Source organism: Cheilinus undulatus, linkage group 9, assembly GCF_018320785.1.
Source record: "Cheilinus undulatus linkage group 9, ASM1832078v1, whole genome shotgun sequence".
Lineage (NCBI taxonomy): Eukaryota > Metazoa > Chordata > Actinopteri > Labriformes > Labridae > Cheilinus > Cheilinus undulatus.
In genome coordinates this window covers 46,822,578-46,829,775 of record NC_054873.1, presented here as the reverse complement: position 1 = coordinate 46,829,775, position 7,198 = coordinate 46,822,578, and the positions used below count along the sequence as shown (strand labels likewise).

At 37.3% G+C, this 7,198-nt stretch overlaps 1 protein-coding gene across 1 annotated transcript in view; it reads left to right on the top strand.

Annotated features, from left to right (window-relative positions):
* Nucleotides 1-4,561: 4,561 nt before the first annotated feature.
* The window catches only part of c9h12orf4 (chromosome 9 C12orf4 homolog), a 39,098-nt gene continuing 36,461 nt past the window's right edge, over nt 4,562-7,198 (top strand). The window contains exon 1 of the mRNA XM_041794669.1: nt 4,562-4,662. The gene's annotated coding sequence lies outside the window, so the exon portion shown is untranslated. The remainder of the gene's footprint in view (nt 4,663-7,198) is intronic.

Below are 7,198 nucleotides of genomic sequence, written 5' to 3'. Positions count from 1 at the left end.
ATGCCATTAAATACCCCTTTTTTCATATTTTTTTTTGGCTATTTTACAACTTCTTTTTACCTCTTTTCCCCATTTTTTCCACTTTTATCTCATTTTTACCCTTTTTCACCTTTTTGCCCATTTAAGCTACCTTTCATCATTAAATATCCCTTTTTCCCCCATTTTTTGCTCATTTTTGCGACATCTTTTTGCCATTTTTATCCCATTTTTTGCCCCTTTTTTTTAACCATTTTTTGCCACTTTTTGTCCATTTAAGCTTCCCATTGCCATTAAATACCAACTGTTTTCTTTTTCCCAATGTTTGCCTCTTCTTTTTGCCATTTTTTCACATTTTTGCCCTTTTTACATTATTTTCCACTTTTTGCCCATTTAAACTACCCTTTGCATTACATACCACTTATTTCCTCCTTGTTGCCCATTTTTGTCACTCTTGACTGCTTTTTGCCCATTTAAGTCATTTTCCACTGATTTTTTTTGTCACTTCTCACCCATTTCTGCTACTTTCTGACCATGTTTCCACTTTTTCTCCCCATTTTTGGCCATTTTCACCCATTTTTATTTTTTATTTATTTTTTATTTTTTGTGGCTTTTCGACAATTTTGCCACCTTTAAGCTATTTTTATTGCTACTTCAAGCTGTTTTTGCTACTTTCCACCTCTTAGATTGTGGCTCTTGCAAAGGTATTTTTCAACAGTTTGGGTCTTTGTTTGAGTAACACTGCTCTATAGCATAGTCCCTGTAGTAACTATAAGTCTATCCATTTTGTTCAGTGCACAGCAGAGGTTCGCAAAGCTAATCAACTTTTTTCTGGTTTATGGTTCCGCGCCTCCCCTGAAGCTCTGTGGCGCCCCCCAGGGGAGGCCTGCCTCACACTTTGAAAACCACTGCATTAGATAATCCATGAGCAGGCTGCAATCTACCACACTTCATGAGCAAAACAGACTGCAGTCATGATAACCTCTCATATTAAATTATTTATGCTGTTAACCTATTTTTTTCCTGTGGGCAGAGCTAACAGTTATATATAGCACAGTTTACATTACACTTCCTTCAGTTTGTGATATTATGGTTCTTTTGAAAAAAGCAAAACCCTACATCCAAAATCTGACACAGCTGTGGGAATGGAGGCAGGATTATTCAAACTAGCAAACTGTAATGTCACAATAAATATTCTAAAACATGTGGAAAAGAGGGAGACTTGAGAACTTGAGTTTGCAATAATCCACCGCCACAAAAGTCCAAAATATTCAACAACAGGCCAATAGCTATCATCCACTTAATAAATAACTAATGTTGTTTATTTTAGGTCTATAAAGTACACTATTAACTTAATGAATTAGTCTTAAGTAATCTTAAAGTAAAGTAAAGACAGGCAATTTTAATTCTCATCAGATGAGAATGAACATTCAGCTCTGGGGCCCCCTGGTAGCTTGTTGGGCACTATGCATTTTCATTTGTCAGCCTATAGCAAGAAACGGCCCTGCAAAGTGGGCAGGGAGGTAACAGGGTGGACTGTGACTTGTTACATACATGCATACATAAATACTTACATGTAACTATGTATGTATCTTTTGTGCAATATTACATGCATAGATACACTTATGTATGCTAACCCTGTGCGATAATACGTGCATATACTTGTCTGTATCTGAAAATTCTGTGCAGTAGGGCTATGTGCAATCATATTAGCACTTTAAATAAACAGGCCAAGGGCAAATGTGCAATTTTGCACATTCATGGTCATGTTCAATACGCCATCACTTGGGCCTTCTACCTTATACACTTAAACACCTTACACACTTTAACTGCAGCAGTCATTTTAGTCCTGGTCAGTCTTAAGCAGGGTCATGTAGCCACCCTCTGTATTGTTATATGTGAGTCTTCGATGTTTACATCTAGTTTTATGTATATTTTTTATTTTCATATGTGCACACTTTATGTACACTTTTATATGTATACCATCCACCTGCCAGGGATTATGGATGGAAATTAGCCTATGGCCTTAGTCTGGCACAGTTACATGTTCATGTTCATTAATGTGCACTGTCCATTGCAATAAATAAACAAATAATACATAAATATACAATTAAAGTCATTAAATTAAAGCAACTCATTGACTTCCAATCCCCACCATTCTCCAACAACACAATCAGCACCATTTAAACAAACTCGTCCGTATATCACAGTTACACCCTCATGTGATCTGTTGAAGAAAGGCAGCTCACTGACTCCTCCAAGCCTCCAGCATAGAATCCTGTTAGTTAAAGTCAAGTAAATTAAAGTGAAGTTGTTCATGTACTTGTGATTATCACACAGCCTCTGTATTATACGTATATTTTTTATTTTCATATGTGCACACTTTATGTACACTTTTATATGTATACCATCCACCTGCCAGGGATTATGGATGGAAATTAGCCTATGGCCTTAGTCTGGCACAGTTACATGTTCATGTTCATTAATGTGCACTGTCCATTGCAATAAATAAACAAATAATACATAAATATACAATTAACATCATCACTTTTTTGTGTTAAACTATGAAATTTCTTCATGAATCCATTAAAACTAATCTAACACATCTCTTTTGAAAGTGCATGACAAAAAAAAAAAGTAAAAGATTCTACCATTTAAACAAACTCGTCTATATCACAGTTACACCTCATGTTATCATTTTGTGTTGTAACAGGGTGGATCTTTTTGGCTAAACTCAGCCTTTACTTCTCATGTTAAAACTAAGATCGTCATTCTGATCAGTGAGGGAGATTTTGTGAATGTTAATGTTAATCAGCTGTCATGTCAAACTTTCTATAAAATCATGGTTTTGACTGAAAACTAGGGTAACAGGGTGGACATGCTACGGTTTAACCACATCCATGAATCACACACATATGGACAAAACTGTTGGTACTCTTCAGTTAAAGAACAAATACCTACAATGGTCACTAAAATAACTTTAAACTGACTAAAGTAATAATAAACAAGAAAAGCAATCAGCGAGGGCAGACCTCTGCCATTAGCCTTATCTCCCAATAGTGAAGAAACCTTTAAAAAATTCCTGGATCCGTCCCCGTATGATGCCCCACCATGGTGTTTGCCAAGTACTCCCTCCCTGGTGGGCTGAAAACATGGTGAAGCTAAGCATAGGCACTGACAGTTTCACCCATGGTCTCACTGGACAAGTGAAAGTCATGACAGAGGGTGAATATTCCTCTATTCCTCTCAGCATTGTGAGTATTCTCGCTACAATATCGCTGTCTTTCTCTCTGTTACAATCCGACTCATCTCCTCGACCGGGCATGTGTCTTTCAAACTCTATAAACTCCAAAACTTTGAATAGAAACACACCAAAAATGCTGCTGGGATTGAAGTTACTCATGTCCGCCATCTCCTGGTGTAAAGTGGTAACAGCACAGACCTCCGCCATTAGCCCTATCTCCCAATAGTAAAGAATCCTTTAAAAAATCCCTGGATCCAGACGGTGATCTGCTGTGCTCTTGGGTACCGTCAGTGCAGCAGAATCATTTTTTAGCCTTCCCCAGATCTGTGCCTAGCAACAATCCTGTCTCTGAGCTCTGTAGATGGTTCCTTTGACCTCATGGCTTGGCTTTTGCTCAGCTGTGTGGCCTTCTATAGAGAGGTGTGTGCTATTCCAAATCCTCTCCATTCAATTTAATTTACCACGGTTGGACTCCAGTCAAGGTGTAGAAACATTTTATCAACCATCCAGAGACATGTGAAGAACCTGTGCTGAAACTCAAGTGTTTTAGCAAAGAGTCTGAATACTTATGTCAGTTTGATATTTCAGTTTTTAAGAAAATTGCACAAATTTCTAAAATTCTGTTTTCCCTTTATCCTGATGTGGTACGGAGTATGCATTAATGAGAGAAAAAAAAGATTGTTTTCAACTGTAGCAACAGGCTAAAGCATAAAAAATCTGAAAATATTGAAGGGGTTAGAATACTTTCTGAATGCAGTGTATGTGAGCACACTGCTGCTCATACATAAGTTCATAAGTCAGTGTCCCAGGTGCCCCCAAGTTCTTAAAAAAAGTTAAGAAAGTAGAACGTAGTTTAAAGGGGAATACATTTCTGACGTATGCTCATGCACAATGTACATAACTGTGTCTGAAACAAATCCTAATTGAAGTGCCTGTCAGTATGCTTGCATCAAAAACTGAAGCAGATTAATGATTTGAGCATAATTTCATTTTTGGAAATTTAATTCCTTTTTTTGACGAGAAAGTTTACTTTTTCATTACAAAGATAATAATTGTTGTAACAAAAGTACAAAAGTGAATTTCAGTCAAAAATCACCCAGAAATTGACCACCTTTGGTCAGCAGAGGGCGCTAGTACACAAGGAACTACAAAGAGATGGGCTAAAAGCTCAGTGAATTGATCTGTTTGGTCCGCAGATTCGTTACTATGTCTAATAGCACAATACATGAAGGATCGTTAAAAATAGTTAACTTTTTTCTTTCCTAAAAGATAAAGCCTAGAAACACGCGATATATCAGTTCAACTGAAAATATGACCACTAATAACTGAGCCTCAGTTTGGCGAAAGTGCTTTCTACATGCAGTAAGCTACACTCTGAAGTCAGCTGACTCAAACCCAAACAGTCTGCTGCCTCTACACCCTGAAACACCATTCAAACTCAGGTAATTATGCAACTTTAAATATTTATTTTTTCACTAAACGAAACAAATGGTAGTGTCTCGGTCATACGTGCTCATAGCAGGGAGACTGTCCGTTGTTACGCTCAGCTTAGCTCCCAAATGTTAGCTTTGCTGCTAGATAACATGCAGCTAGTTCTACAGCCAAAGGATGAAGTGTGATGGTTCAAGTCGTGGCCGTGCTCACTGGTGACTATCAGCCGAAGGCGTCAGTGGTTGTCGTAGTTAGAAAGGCCATCAGGGACGGAAAGTGTCCCCAACGAGGGCTGCTTGTTATTAAAATACATGTCTTGATGGTATTATTGATAATATGGAAGAAAAAACTCTAAAGACTCATTAGTTTCGACGCCGGACACTACGACAGAGGCAGAAAGTCAGCCGATAGTCACCAGTTAACACGGTCACTCGTTCAATCGTAACAAGGCTCAACCTAGCTTACACTTGGCGTTGGTTTATCTGTCAGTTTATAGCATTGTATGAGGCTTTTGCTAGCTAATTTAATAGGGTTACAGTGATGCCTTCTCTCCGCTTTTATGGCTTTATGGTGGCAATTTTTGTTTATACCCAAAGAACACAATGAGATTACAGTGTTCATAGAGCAAGACATGGACTTGACATTTGCATATTTATGCCCTAAATCAGAGATATAGGTCCATAACATCATTAATCACACAATAGATAGTGTAAAAATACAGAAACAGCAGGCAATACTTCGTCACTGATTTACTAACAACAAAGAATGACACCCATAGTTTGTATGGTCAGTGCCTTCGAAGCATAAATGCATTTGGTCCAGGTATTTCAGGAAACATAAAAAATACCTTGTGTTTTTCAGTGTGAGCTGAGTAAAACAATTAACACCATTATTTAATATTTAGGCTCAAATAAATGACTTAGAAACAGAACAATGCATTTTCTTGCACAGCAAAAGTTACTGGAGACAAAGGAAATGCTCGCACTTGTCCACTGGCATGACTCAAAAATACATCATGAAATTAAACATGGAGCTGTTCATTTTCAGCATTGTCATATATCACATAAATGCCAACATACTGGCTAGTGTGTACAATTTATGCCGCTGTGCATTATCATCATCATGACTTGATGCATTCCTAATGTCACCTAAACAAGATAAGAAGAGATACACCTTTATTGATCCCCCATTGAGAGAAATTTGGTCATTACAACAGTTCAACAGGAGAGGAGAGGAGAGCAATTAGCAATAGCAAAAGAGAAAATGCGAGACACTAGACCAACTACACAGAAGAGCTAAAGGCTGCTACCAGAGCAACCTGGGCTTCTATAAAACCTCAGCAGTGCCACAGACTGATTGCCTCCATGCCATGCTGCATTGCTGCAGTAGTTTATGCAAAAGGAGGCCCAACCAAGTATTAAGTACTGTATATGTGCGTTCTTTCTGGTAGTCCAACACTTCTGTGTTAAAATCCTCTTTTATTATTGGTGTTAACTAATATTCTAACTTTCTGAGATCATGGATTTTGAGTTTTCATTAGCTGTAATCCATAATCATCAAAAGTAAAATAAATAACATCTTGCAATACATCAGGCTGTGCGCAATAAATATATCATATATGAGTTTCACTTTTTTAATTCAAAAACTAAAAAGAATCAGAGTTTTTTTATATTTTAATTTTTTTGAGATGCACCTGTATTAGCTTTAGTAACAGCTGTTTTCCATGTCATGATCATAAGACTGCATCAAAATGATGAGAGCTTGGTCTCCATTCATGAGGTAAATGTATTTATGCTTAGTCAGGAGGCATAGCGAGTTTCCATTAAATAATATGTTTGTTTATTTATTGCATTTGCAATTGCAATTTATTGCAATTGTGATAAAATTGTTTTCTATCATGACGCCCTACTGTTATTTTCATGATGACTTTCTTACTGTCAAACTTGATGTTATATTTCACAACATGAGGTAACTAAATCATCGGCATAGAACAAAGTAAACAGGTCTATTGCTAAGCACACACCCAGAATTACAGCCTTTTTTCAGAGAGCTAATGCATTCAGGTAAACGAGGATAATTTTCAACCTTGTAGATAAACCACTGAGAAAGTAGCAGACAGGCTCCTTCCTGCCTCGTCGAACCTTCATAGTTAAATTTGAACACCAGACGTGTAATTTTTTTTAAGAAGGAACCTTCAGCTCTGAAATTTTACAAACACTTACCAGGTTTAATGTTTCGGTTCATCCAGAAAACACATAAATTTGGAGCTACAACATCTATCAGTGCATACATACACATATACACATACACATGTTTATTAACCAGATTGGGGGTTGTGGTAATTGTGCACTCTTCGAGACAATCCTTGAGGATTAGTCCTAACATTTTAGTAACTATGCATGAGAGCTATAGTCTAGTTTTGTAGCCTGGATTTTTTTCTTGACTTCTGACACTGATATTACGGGCAACATCAAATTAGGTTGTCTACCAGCAAGCCAGATAAACACATCACAAACACCATTGCAGTTCTATGACAGTGCTTCACTG